Raw genomic sequence first — 12,473 nt, 5'->3', positions numbered from 1 at the left:
TAAAAGATTTGATGACTAGAAAATTTTTATATTAAAAAATAAAAAATTGAATAATTAAAAAAATAAGAAGGTATTGAATTAAGTTTTTATACAAGCATTAATTACGTATGTACATAATTAATTTTTTACGCGGACGCTGCTACTTTTAATGATGATCATAATTAATATTCCACTCCATATAACGATAACCTTGTCGCGCGAACCCTATGCGTAGTCAAATAATTTTCCACGCGGATGCTCTCGGGTCGTTGCCTTCTTTTCAGTCTCTCTTTCTGACGTCACTGACGTCATTCTGGTGAAGGACTTTGTGAAATAAACGGGGTAGGTGTTGGTGACAAAAGCCGAACTCATCGAGATGCTGAGGACTCTTAGCGAAATTTGATTTTGCAGAATTCTAATGAATCCGTAAAAAAATTTTGGTATTTTTATGAAAATTGAGTTTGTGTTATTAGATTTACGCTTATTGGAAAATATGAACATTCTAATTATAAATAAATGTTTTTATGTTTATTTTTAATAGATTGAAAGGAAGAATAACATGTTATTTATCAAATTATACTTTATCGTGATAAATATTTATATATAAACTCATTTTTTATTTATGTTTTTTTAAATAATAAAATAAGTTAATAGAATAATTTTTCGAATAATTGATAGGGATTACAAATCTCGATAATTATGTAGTTATGGCTGTTGTGGTTACTATTATCGGTTGTTTCAATCTCCCACATTTTCCAACCCTTTTGGGGTTGATTTATTAAAAAGAAGAATTCACGAGGGTCGAAAATTCAGCAAGGTCGTGCGTGGGAGATTCGCAAGAAACGCACGGAGGTGTGTGGTAAGATTCTGCAAGCGTAAGCCAATTTAGCGCATGCTAACCCTCCATCTCCTGTTCCTCTCGTCTCTTCTTGTAAAGTTCAATTTACACTATCTAGTTTCAAAGATGATTCCATCATTCATCATCACTGTTAGACACTTTTTTCAAGATTTTACAAAAATATGGAGTATTTAATACATATAATATAATTTAAAAACGCTTCCTGAGTTTAAAAAGAAATAAAAATCAATTAAGATAATAACTCTTACATTTACTTTTAACTAAAAATTTGTTTATATTTTACATAATTTTTATAAAATTTAAGTATCACATATAGAATTATGTACATTATAAAACGCACTGATACATTTTTCAAATTTTAATTTCGCGTCCGTGATTATTTATATAATTGTATATTTTCGAAATTAATTATTTTACAAATATATTACTTTTTCTTTAATTTACATAGTTTATTTAAGATGAAACGTATGAGATGAGCTTAAGTTCCCGTATCGTCATAGCGCGCGTCAAGCTAGGCGTTATATCTTTAATTATCCCCGCAGTCGAGGGACGAAGGAGGACTCGAGGGATGCTGCGAGAACTACCCAGAGGGTTGCAAAATGGTATCATCTCATCCTCATGGTCGGGGCGTGGCTCCTCCTGGCCAGAAATCTCGTCTTCCTTCCGCTTTTTACCGAATATCCGCGTGAAGACAGGGTATCTAAATATCAACAGAAATATATAATAAATAAAATTTCTTGTTATTTTGAATAACATTCTTATAACATTTCTAGTTGAAAGAGAATCTTTTAGTATTAAACTTTGAACAATTTTAGATAATAATAGCATAACATAAAATGAGAAGCAAATAGAAAAATTGCATCATTTTAGATACATATTTTTTTATATTAAAAAATGTAAATTATATATACGTGAAAATTAGATGATAAAATAATTAAGACTTTATCCAGAAACGTTATATCATTAGATTCTTATTACTTGAGATTCCTGAAAATCTTCGTGTTCTAAAATTTCTCATTATCAAAAATAATGACGAAGCATTTGTATCTTTAATTCCTGTACGCATAAATGCGCGTCGTAAAAGATCCTAGTTTCGGAAGAGGAAACCACCCCTCGGAATTTAGCGGGTGTCAACGCGGAAGTTATTGCGGGAGGGCAAAGAGGATTGGGAAGTCGACTTGAGGGTCGGTACTTGCACGAGAATGCCCCTCGAGCGTATTCGCGCGCGTGGTCAGGCATCGATTAGCCATTCACGAGGATCGAGTCCGTATCATTCTTCTCCCTCTTGTTCTCGATACATATATCGCAACTTTCTTTCTGTTTCTCTTGCAACATATTGCACACAGCCGGAGGGCGGTTATCGTCGATATCATGTGAAACGAGTTCCGAGATATCGTCGTATGACTCGAGATTTTTTTTTCTTTTGTAAAGCGTCGATTAGGCCATCCTTCCCGGGGCCATCTGGTTTTATTACTTCTACAGGTATTATTCGGAATTGACAGATAAGATTATCTTATCTTAGAAAGATTTTTCGAGAAAATAAGAAATGAGATACGTTACAATTATTTAAAAAATATGTAATGTTTTAAATAATTGTAATATGACAACAGATATTTCAATTATAATTATTATAATTAACAAATATGAGAATATTACTAAAAATAATAATTAATAAATATTAAAAAAAAATTACTTAATCAATGATACTACGAATAAAAATTTGTAAATCGTTAATACATATATATATATATGTAGAGATATATCTTCTCTCGTAGCGTGTACGAGCTCGAAACTTTGCGAGTAGTCTTGCGGTTGATTTGGCAAGTTTAACTGCTGAAATTCATGATTGTTGAGCCGACCGACGTCAGTTACCGTCTGTCCCTCAGAATTATTAATTAGATGCGAGAGAAACTAATTTACGCACGCTGTTCCCGAGGGTTGCAATCTACATGTATCTTCGTAAATTTCTTCACTAGTAAAAAATAAGATCTTGGTTTAGAATAATAATAAATTAAAAGGTATTATAATATTAATTCATTTCACTTATGTGAAGATTTTATTAAAGATTTTATCATCACAAATTTTAACTAAATAAAAATGCTTAGAGTAATATTGTAATATTATTACAATAGTGGAATATTAATAGTAAATATTTTATTAGTTATTAAATTAGTTATTAAATTAAATTGGGAAAATAGTAATTTTATCACTCTGGAATACATTAACATAATTGTGAATAAGATGGATTATAATTGCAATAAAGAATTGCAAATTCATTACATTTCCATGGGACATTTAACGTTGTTTCGACAAATCGTTCGGAGGATTAGGGGAGCCATTTCGTATATCGATGCACGCAGGGGCACATTACGCCGTAAAATCGCGCTCACGATAAGGGCGACACCCAAGTTTTTCGCAGCCGAATTTTCCGCGCGCGTGGTCACGTGGCACGATAAGCCTTTAATCGAAGATTAATATTACCGGGGTTCGGCTGTGGAACCCCTGCGTTGTCACGCATCGCGATTAAGAGTCGACCTTACGTGCCAGTGGCTATTTTCTCTCTCTCTCTCTTTCTCTTTTTCTTTTGCTCCTTTTCACCCTTTAAACCTTTTCAGCCAAAGGGTCTCTTAAATCCGCAGAAAGAAAAAAAATAATCGTCGCTTTTGAATTGTGCTTCCTTTTTTGCGTCAGGGAGACATAATATATTATAAGTTTCTGGTCACATGTGATCGGTGGTTAAAGGATGATCGTAATTCAACAGGCTATTAATTATCTGGGGTGAGAAAAGTTTACATATGCACCTTGAATATAAAAAATACATTAATTTTCCCCTATATTAGATGCGTCATAAATAGTCGTTCTTATGACGGTTTTATTAGCACGCACATGACGCCGCGCCGTTTTGATGGCGCCGTTGATTTTCGTTTTCAATACAATTGTGAATATTTTATATATGTAACTTAAGATACTCCAATTTCTTTTGCGATATCATTATTATTTTTGAAAAAATAATATTAATTTTATAAATATATTTTATAAATATATCTTGTTAAATTGCATTTTGTTATAATTTATTTGAATATTTTTTCTATAAATTTTTCGGTTTTAATCCGACTTATTAAATTTATTTTTTAATAATTTTTATTACATTTATACTAGACCAAACACATAATCGTATTTTGAAGAGAAAAAAGAGAAAGAGAGAGAAAATACAAGTTTTTTTGCATTATGAACTTCGCGATTTTCGAATTAACTACTTCCGAGTATTTGGAAGTGGTTAGTTTGGAGGTGTATGACACTCGAGATGGTAGTAATTCTCTGTCAGTCGAACAGCTCAATTTCCTCGTTGCGCCTTTAACCCTCTAGAAGCTAATAGGCTAACGAGTATAAGGGATCATTTAGAACACGAAAGCCTCTTTTTAATCGAAATGTCGAAAGTCGAATATCTTTGGCCGTTATTACTTTCGCTTACTTAAGTTCTATGCTATGGTATGCAAGAGACGGGAGAGAAAATTTTCGTGTTACTTGCTATTTTAATATTGATGACATTATATTGACGTTATAAATAAATTAGTTTAGTATATTCAAATAATTTTAGATATTTGGACAAAGTTCACAAACAATTAATTAGGAAATTATTTAGTATTTGATTTTTGTATAAATTTTCTTTATTAAGAATTATAGAGAAATAATATCTTTTTAAACGTTTAAAAAAACACGTTTTTTTAAATATTAAGGCATAAAGAATAATATTCACATAAAGAATCTTTTTAAAATTATCTATTAAAATGTACAAATTATGTAAAAATGATTTTAAGAATAATTTTAATTTATTTAATGAAATATTTCGAGGTATAAAAGAATGTTTTAATTATAATTTTAATATTCTAAAATTTAGTAGATATTTACGAAAAAAAGTTTTATTTAGATACTTGGAGTAATAAAATGTATTAACTCTTTATGCTTTATAATTTTTGATAAAACTAAACAAAAGTTCTAAGTACAGAACTTTGAATAATTTAGAAACTTTGAACTTAAAATAACATTTCACGGCTTAAACTATCTCTCTAAGTTTCCGCAATCCGAGCAATCACATTTAGATCCCAAAGAGCGATCGACGGATTGTCCTGCAGAACGCATCCTCGTTCGAGGAAGACGATGATGGCGACGCGTGTAACCTTAAGAAAGTTTCTGTCCTTTAACTCTGCTACCCCTAAGAATTGAGAATCGATACCCACCGTCGCTCGGCGCGGAGTTTCTGCAACTTTGCTTCTTGGGGAGGGAGGTTGAAGAGCGAGGGGGCTAAAAGGATACCTCCAGAGCTGTGCCTCCAGAATTCGGGGGTTTCACGATATTTATGTGACAGCAGCTGTAGGCGCTCCAACCCCTGGCTCAGGCTGTTTCAAGGCACGGCCTGTTTCAAGTTCTAAGCTTCTTCGGGGTACGCGACGAGGATGAGGGGCGGCAGCAACTCGAGAAATATCACTTGTACGACAAAAAATTGTATGGAATCCAAACCCTGGTTTAAAAAGGGCGATCCATAGAAAACTGCTTAATGTTTGCATTTGTGTCTTTCGAGTCATCTTTATTCAGTTATAAATTGATTAAAATCGATAAATTAAAGTAAAAATGGTAAATACTCTGTTTTAAAAGTAAATTTTTAATTATATTTTAAATGTACTTAAATTTTATGTTTGTGTGTAATAAATTTTTAGACATACATGAATTATTTAATTAAATATCAATTCAACTTATGTCGTAATTTATAGGAAAATGAGAAAATAATTGTTTTTGTAAGAGAAGTAAGCGAACTTATTCTTCTTTAGTAAAGATATAATGTACATTCATAGAGTTATGATGTTGAAACGCAGTAATTTCAACGCGTTTAGTATTCGAATGCACGAGATGCTCGTACATTCCGATTAAAAGTAACGAGGGTGATAATGGCCAGGGCTTGTACCTCGTTTTCATATGATAACAATTTCTTAGTGGTCTCACATGAGAATTCATTCAAATTTCACTCTTAATTTTTGTCAAAAAAGAGACAATGTTTATTATTTAAAAAAGAGTCTATCTAAATAGGACATATTCAATCTCTTGTTTATTGAGTTCTTCTTATTGTCATACGATATAAAAGAAGCTCTTTGACAATTATTTTAATAGATTTACATTTTTCTAAGAAAAAATATATAATTTATTTCTAAAATATTCACAAAAAAATTATATATATATTTTTAGTTTTTAATAGTATTTTACTTTATTTATAAATAGTATTCTATTTTTAATATATAATTAAATATTTTTCTTTAATTATTTTGTATTTTATCTTCTCTTTTACTTTAGTGAGATTTAAATCTATTTCATTTATTCGTACGTTGACTCGAATAGTTTAGAATATGTTCCAAGATGGAACGAGAGAGCGGAAAGTTTCTCGATAATCCGGACATGGATCCACTCGCCTGGGGGTTGAATTACCATTTTGAGAGGTCGAGTGGCGAAGGTTATGCGGATAGGATGGACGCACGTACTATGAGTTGATAATGATATTATAATTTGATAGCCAGTGCGCGTGCGGATAAAACCCAGGCATCTCATTAGTGCGCAGCTCAATTAAGAAAGTTTTCGTCGTCAGCCAACCAAGATAAAAATTTTTGTTAATATATCCGCGTGACTTGCATCGTCGTCCTTGCAACATGATGTCTGATATATTTTAGCAGGACGTAGAAGAGATTAAGAGAAATAATTAATAATACATTGTGACAAATTTTTATTTTATTTGTAAGAATATTTTTGTATTTATTTTATTTTAATGTTTATAATTATATTATAAAACGATTAGTTATATTATAATATAAAACGAACAGAAATTTTAAAATTCCTAATAATATGATAATAAGCATACATTTCGTATATTTCTCTTAAATACTTATAATAACTTGAACCATTCGCTAATAGGTACTCACTACGATTGACATTCATACTTGTGCTAATGTCTGCACATGTGGCACTATCCCCGGTGGTAGATCAAAGCACTCTCATATAATGATCGATTGCTTCCGACATTAATGTCACGTCGTCTTTATTGTCCACAGTAATTTATAGATTTATCGAAACATCAGAAAATCAAGAACATGCACTGCGATTGTTTTCAAATTCTTAATGGACTTAGAAATGTAATGTTCTTGCCACAGTCAATTAATATTACATTTTCAATAACGTCAATAGTTTACTTTAATTTCACATTTAGGCAATGTGATATATTAATTTAATTATAAGCAAAATAATTGAAAAAATATTAATAATATGATTATTTACCTAAATTTCAAATTTTCTTAATATTATGTAATTATAAAAACAAAACAATTATACAACTCTGCAGAAAGTTATTAGAAGAATAATAATTAATTAACTTATTCTTGAAATTTCTCGTGTCGAAATGCAGCTTGCGTGTTTGGAAAGGGGTTTATATTACTATCGCCGATCGCGGATGCACGGTTATGCGTTATCGAACGTCTACTTGCGCGTGCGATATGTAACCGGTGACATGCAAAAAACGGTCTGCATGCGAGCGATTGTGAAAACATGCGTGATACTATGTGACGTAAGAAGGGCTTGGAGACGTAAAAGTGGAGAAATGAGGAATTAAATATTCCGTCGGCAGATAAACACGCGATCGAGATTAAGTAGGCTTCCTTTACTTCGTTAACGTTAATCGGTAGCGTTGACGTATGCTTATTTCAATTTGTCAACATCTTCTAATTGGAGATGTTGACAAATTGCCTTTTCACTTTTTTAACCAAAGAAAAGCTATAATATATATTTTTTTATTTTAAAACATTATTGTATTTAAATTTAAATTAATTAGTAATATTAGAAAATAAGAATCTTTAATTGTACTTATAGACATTTAAGTTAAATACTTAATATTGAGAATAAGTTTTAATGGTTATTAGCAATTATATATTTGACATAATATTGCAATAGCAGATTAACAAATCGATTAGTTTATATAATGGGTAACAAGAATCGCTTTAATTTAAATCGTAAGATTCGAATTTTATGATCTAAATACTTAAACGATTCTCAAATTTGCCCCACTTAATTTCATTTCTGTCTATTTAATTGATCGAAAGTGTCAGGTACAAAGTCGAAAGTGAAGACACAACTTGAGAAAAGTCCTTGAGGAAACTTCATCTTAATATAAATTCCTTTATCGTGCTGCGGAAAGAAGGACAGTACAAGTTAATCTTTCATTGTTTTAGTAGATATATATAAAATTATTGATTCAAAATTTTCAGAAATAAAATTAATGCTAAAAGCATATTATCAGAATTGTTTTTGAATTCAAATATATTGATATAATTGGAAAACTTTTTTTTTCTCTTTCTCTTTATTAAAGTAGTGTTTAGCTAAAAAAAAGTGAAATATGTACAAATACATTTTTTTTACTTTCTCTCTTTCTCTCTCTTTACTTCAAAATTCTCTTTAGTTTACGCATTTCATTTTTTCTTCTGTCTATTATATAAATATTTATAGCACAATATAAAACAAAATTTATCCTTTTATGCTCCAAAAAAATTTTTAAATTTGAGTATCGAAAATAGTCCGATAGATCCTTTCTGTTGGCCATGGAAAGTGAAATCGGTAGAGAAAGTGACTAGGAAAGCATCCCCTTGAAACTTTAAAGTCAACTTTCGCTTTTCCACCGTTGATCCACCCTCCCCTCCCCAGTCCTCCCTCCCTCTTCTAGTTTCCCTCTCTATCGCTCTTTAGGAGTCAAGGTAATGCTCGGCCGCAATAAACGCGGCTCTCGGACAAAAGTTTTACTGGCTCGGGACGCGCATGATCTAACGGCCACGTGGGAAAATCCGCCCCCACGAACGTGAGAACGCGGTCGGGGGCTGCAACCGTTTCCCGCCGCCGTTGTCGCATCGAAGAGACCTGTTTCCGCTTTTTGACAGAAAATGTTGTTGCGACGAAAATATTGAATTGTTGTTTCTATTGGAAAATCTGTTTCCATTTACATCATTTTAGCAATATTATAGTCTTAAAAACGTTTCAGATTTTATTCAATTTTTTAAGTTATTAGAAAATCTTTAGATTTACGAATATGATACAAATGATTTTTCTTATGTTTGAGGTTTCCAATGCTGAATATAACTTATAATCAGAAGATTATTAATTAAAAATCATAGAACTTAAATTTTAATAATAATAATTCAAAATTTGGAAAAGTTATTTAATTTTAAATACTTAAATATATAATGTTTACATATCTTTATATTTTAGAAGTGATAAAATTCTGCATATATTGATTGCATATATTAGATGGTAATGAGATATATAACATAATTTTAGAAATAAATAAACGGTAGTATATACCAATTGCTTTAATAAATCAAACAGATTAATTAATTAAGATAGAATGTGATAAAATATTGACAAATTTAATTTTTGAATATCTTTCGGTATAAAACATGTGAACAATTTTTTCTAACATTGATTTATTAAAAAAGTTTTTTACATGAATATCCCTTGAGGGCCCTGAAGCGTTGAAAGTAAATCGTGCTGATGCAAATTGTGTTGTTGGTGAGTTTCTATTATTCGCGAGCCATGTCTTGAGAGCACTCGTATCGGAATTGCCTCTCGCCAGATGGCAATGCCAGAAAGAACGACAATGTTCTTCTTTTTTTCGGGAAAGCCGCAGGTAGCTCGCGAAGCTGATGCGGGACAAAAGTTTCTCGACGGTTCGAATTAATGGCAAATCCATAGTAGAGTACTAGCTTGGTTTCCACCCTCACTGCCGGGCCTCACGATCTGCCTTCGGAGCTCCATCTCTCGACGGGGTTGCAACCCTCGAGCGTTATGATCTGCGATTGTTACATGATTTTGGACAATTATATATTTGTTCCAAAAATACTTAAGGTTATTTTTGAAAAGATAAAATTATTTAGTGCAAATATTTAACTTAAAACCAGACAATGTCAATTTTATTTTTAGTTTAGATTTTATGGACTTGAAATTTTTCTTAAAAGAAATTGCTTATTGCGAATTAAGTATATAAGTTACATTTTCCAATCTTTTCTTTTTTATTACAAGTTTTTATTTTGTAAATAATGTACTTTTAAGAAACTATTTTATAAAAAAAATTATATATTATAAATTTAAATTTGTTTTTTTTTAATTTTGCAAAATTAAAAAAAAGGAGTAGAAAAGAATTAAAAAGAATTAAATATAAAATATTTCGTATAAATATTGAATTGTTAAAACATGAAATTTGATGATATAAAGTATTTTTAAGTAAAATATATTGATATTAAAATCTGAATATATTATATAGTATAATATTTAAGGATGAATTATTCTCATCATCTATCGTATCTACTACGGTCGGTAAGAGCTTTACCTAACCGATGGATAGTCATAAAGCTTCCTGAAATTTTATTATAATTAATATAATATAATTACCAATATTCTCGAAATATGGTAATAATAAAAGTTCAAATTATAGTAAACTTGTATACATATTTGCTGACAAAATTATCTCTTCAGTGTATAAATAATTTTATAATTATATATATAGTTTGTCAATAGGTACATTTTGCTTAAACTATTTATAACATATAATAATGATAATTGTTTCTATTTTTAATATGCAATATCGCAAATTCAACTTTTATTTTGTATTCCTCAACAGTTTATATGCTGTAACAGTTGTTTTCATAGTATTTCTTCATGGTCGAAGTTGGTTTGACGAATCGATCGATTCGAATATACAATATTGCGTAGTTTTCGTGCATTTACGGATCAGCTAAATGACGCGTGCAATCCGCAATTTAATCCGATTCGAAAGAAGGACCATGCGATACGCATGGCTCGAAATACGTGCGACGTGGGGGTGTGTAGGCTTAATCTTCGGGTGCGTCGACAGGGAGAGAGGGAAGGGGATGATGGGTAAACCTATAACGGGATACACAGGATTATAAGTTGTAAGCCTCCCCGAGCCGTGAAATCCTATTCGTTAGTAATACGGGAGTTTGCGGCCGGATAGGAAGTGGATCCGGAATTTCAGGTTAGACAGAGACTTTTTGAATTCTGGTCTGGTATTAATCAATTATTCGGCTTGAAAAGACCTCTAATACTGCAATATTATATCATTAAGTCTCTAAAGAAATCAAGTTTTAATTAAAATGTCAAAGAAAAAAAATTAAGTACCATCATCATTTCATGAAAAAATTTATTTCTTGTTGTTTTTATCCGTGTAGTTTATGCCTGTCTGTATTTTGAATAATTTCTATAATTTATTTAAAAATAGTAAATAGATATTGACTTTAAAGCCGTCACTATCTCGTGATGATTGCGCCGCATAAGAGGGTTGCCACCCTATCCCTTGCTGCCAACTAAACTCAATGAGATTGTATCCGAATGCTATTCATGAAGCAGCAGCCGGATACAACGACAGACGTTTCTATTATCACAGGAAATTACTGATAATGCTCCCGTTTTTTTTATCATGTCTCTTCGATCTATGAATTTTTCCATAAGAATATCATTAAGATGTTTGCGTTGATAAGCTCTACAGAGAAATATTTTTTTGATTATTAAAATGAAATTATAATTGAAAGTTAGATAATAAGTTAAAATATATTTACGATAAAAAAATACATGAGAAATAAGTACACTAATATATTTTATGATTGACAACACACATGTTTTCATATCGTGAATCTCTTTGTCGAATAAAAGTGCGCATTTCACATAAACATCTTGATGGATGTAAGAGCTCGACCCGTGGAATTCATGCGACCGCATCGGCACGACACACTTGCAATATGGTGCGATCATACACCAACCCCGATAGCCGAATGTAATTAGTTTTCGGCCCCGGGGCTATGATATGCGTTTGGGGTTGTCGTAGGTGCCGGGGGGCCCATCCTGTATAGAATATGTACGCATACACGCGCTGCTTTTCGTGCCCGGCGTAGAGTGGGTGCTTACCCGCTTAGGGGTGGGTTCAGTTTGCCCCGGGCACCCTTAGCAAGTGCATCTATTGTCCGGGCGCAGACACCCGAAAATATGTTTATCGTTGGTGTGATTTCCTTCCGTGAATTTAACAAGAATTCTTTTGAGAATGTACATAATTAAATAATGATTCTTGTGGATGTAGTGATTCTTACAATTTTACAATAAAGAAAAATTTTAAACGAAAAAATAATACGAAGTACTGTGAGGTATGATAAATTTGTTCGATAAGGAAGTGTAAAATAATTCGCATAATAACGAGAAACAATTTTGAAAAAATGTGTATTAAAAGGATAATTATAGAATTGTATATACATTTTGTGTCTAAAAATTGATTAAAATCCAATTTTGATAAACATATCAAAATTAAATAAATTTGATTGCGATTGTGATTAAACATATCGATCGATGTTGAGGCTGAGAAGGAAATTATATCATGTCCTCGAAACGAAGGACCTTCCACGTGGACTGGGACTCTCCCAGTCACGAGACCGGCACGGTGAAGCGACGCCCGGCGTCGCTGAATGCCTCGTTTTCGTTAAACGATCACTTCGAAAATGTCGAGTATTACGAACTTCAAGATTGCATCGGCGGTTATGGTTTAAGACGTCTG

The 12,473-nt window shown here is 31.7% G+C and overlaps 1 protein-coding gene across 1 annotated transcript in view; it reads left to right on the top strand.

Moving 5' to 3' along the window:
* The window catches only part of LOC105454177 (protein sickie-like), a 69,281-nt gene that overhangs the window by 14,629 nt on the left and 42,179 nt on the right, over positions 1-12,473 (top strand). The gene's annotated exons all lie outside the window — the stretch shown is intronic.

Source organism: Wasmannia auropunctata, unplaced genomic scaffold (genome assembly GCF_000956235.1).
Source record: "Wasmannia auropunctata unplaced genomic scaffold, wasmannia.A_1.0 LD335988.1, whole genome shotgun sequence".
Taxonomy (NCBI): Eukaryota; Metazoa; Arthropoda; class Insecta; order Hymenoptera; family Formicidae; genus Wasmannia; species Wasmannia auropunctata.
Note: the sequence above shows the minus strand (reverse complement) of the source record. Positions and strands in the feature narration are given on the sequence as shown.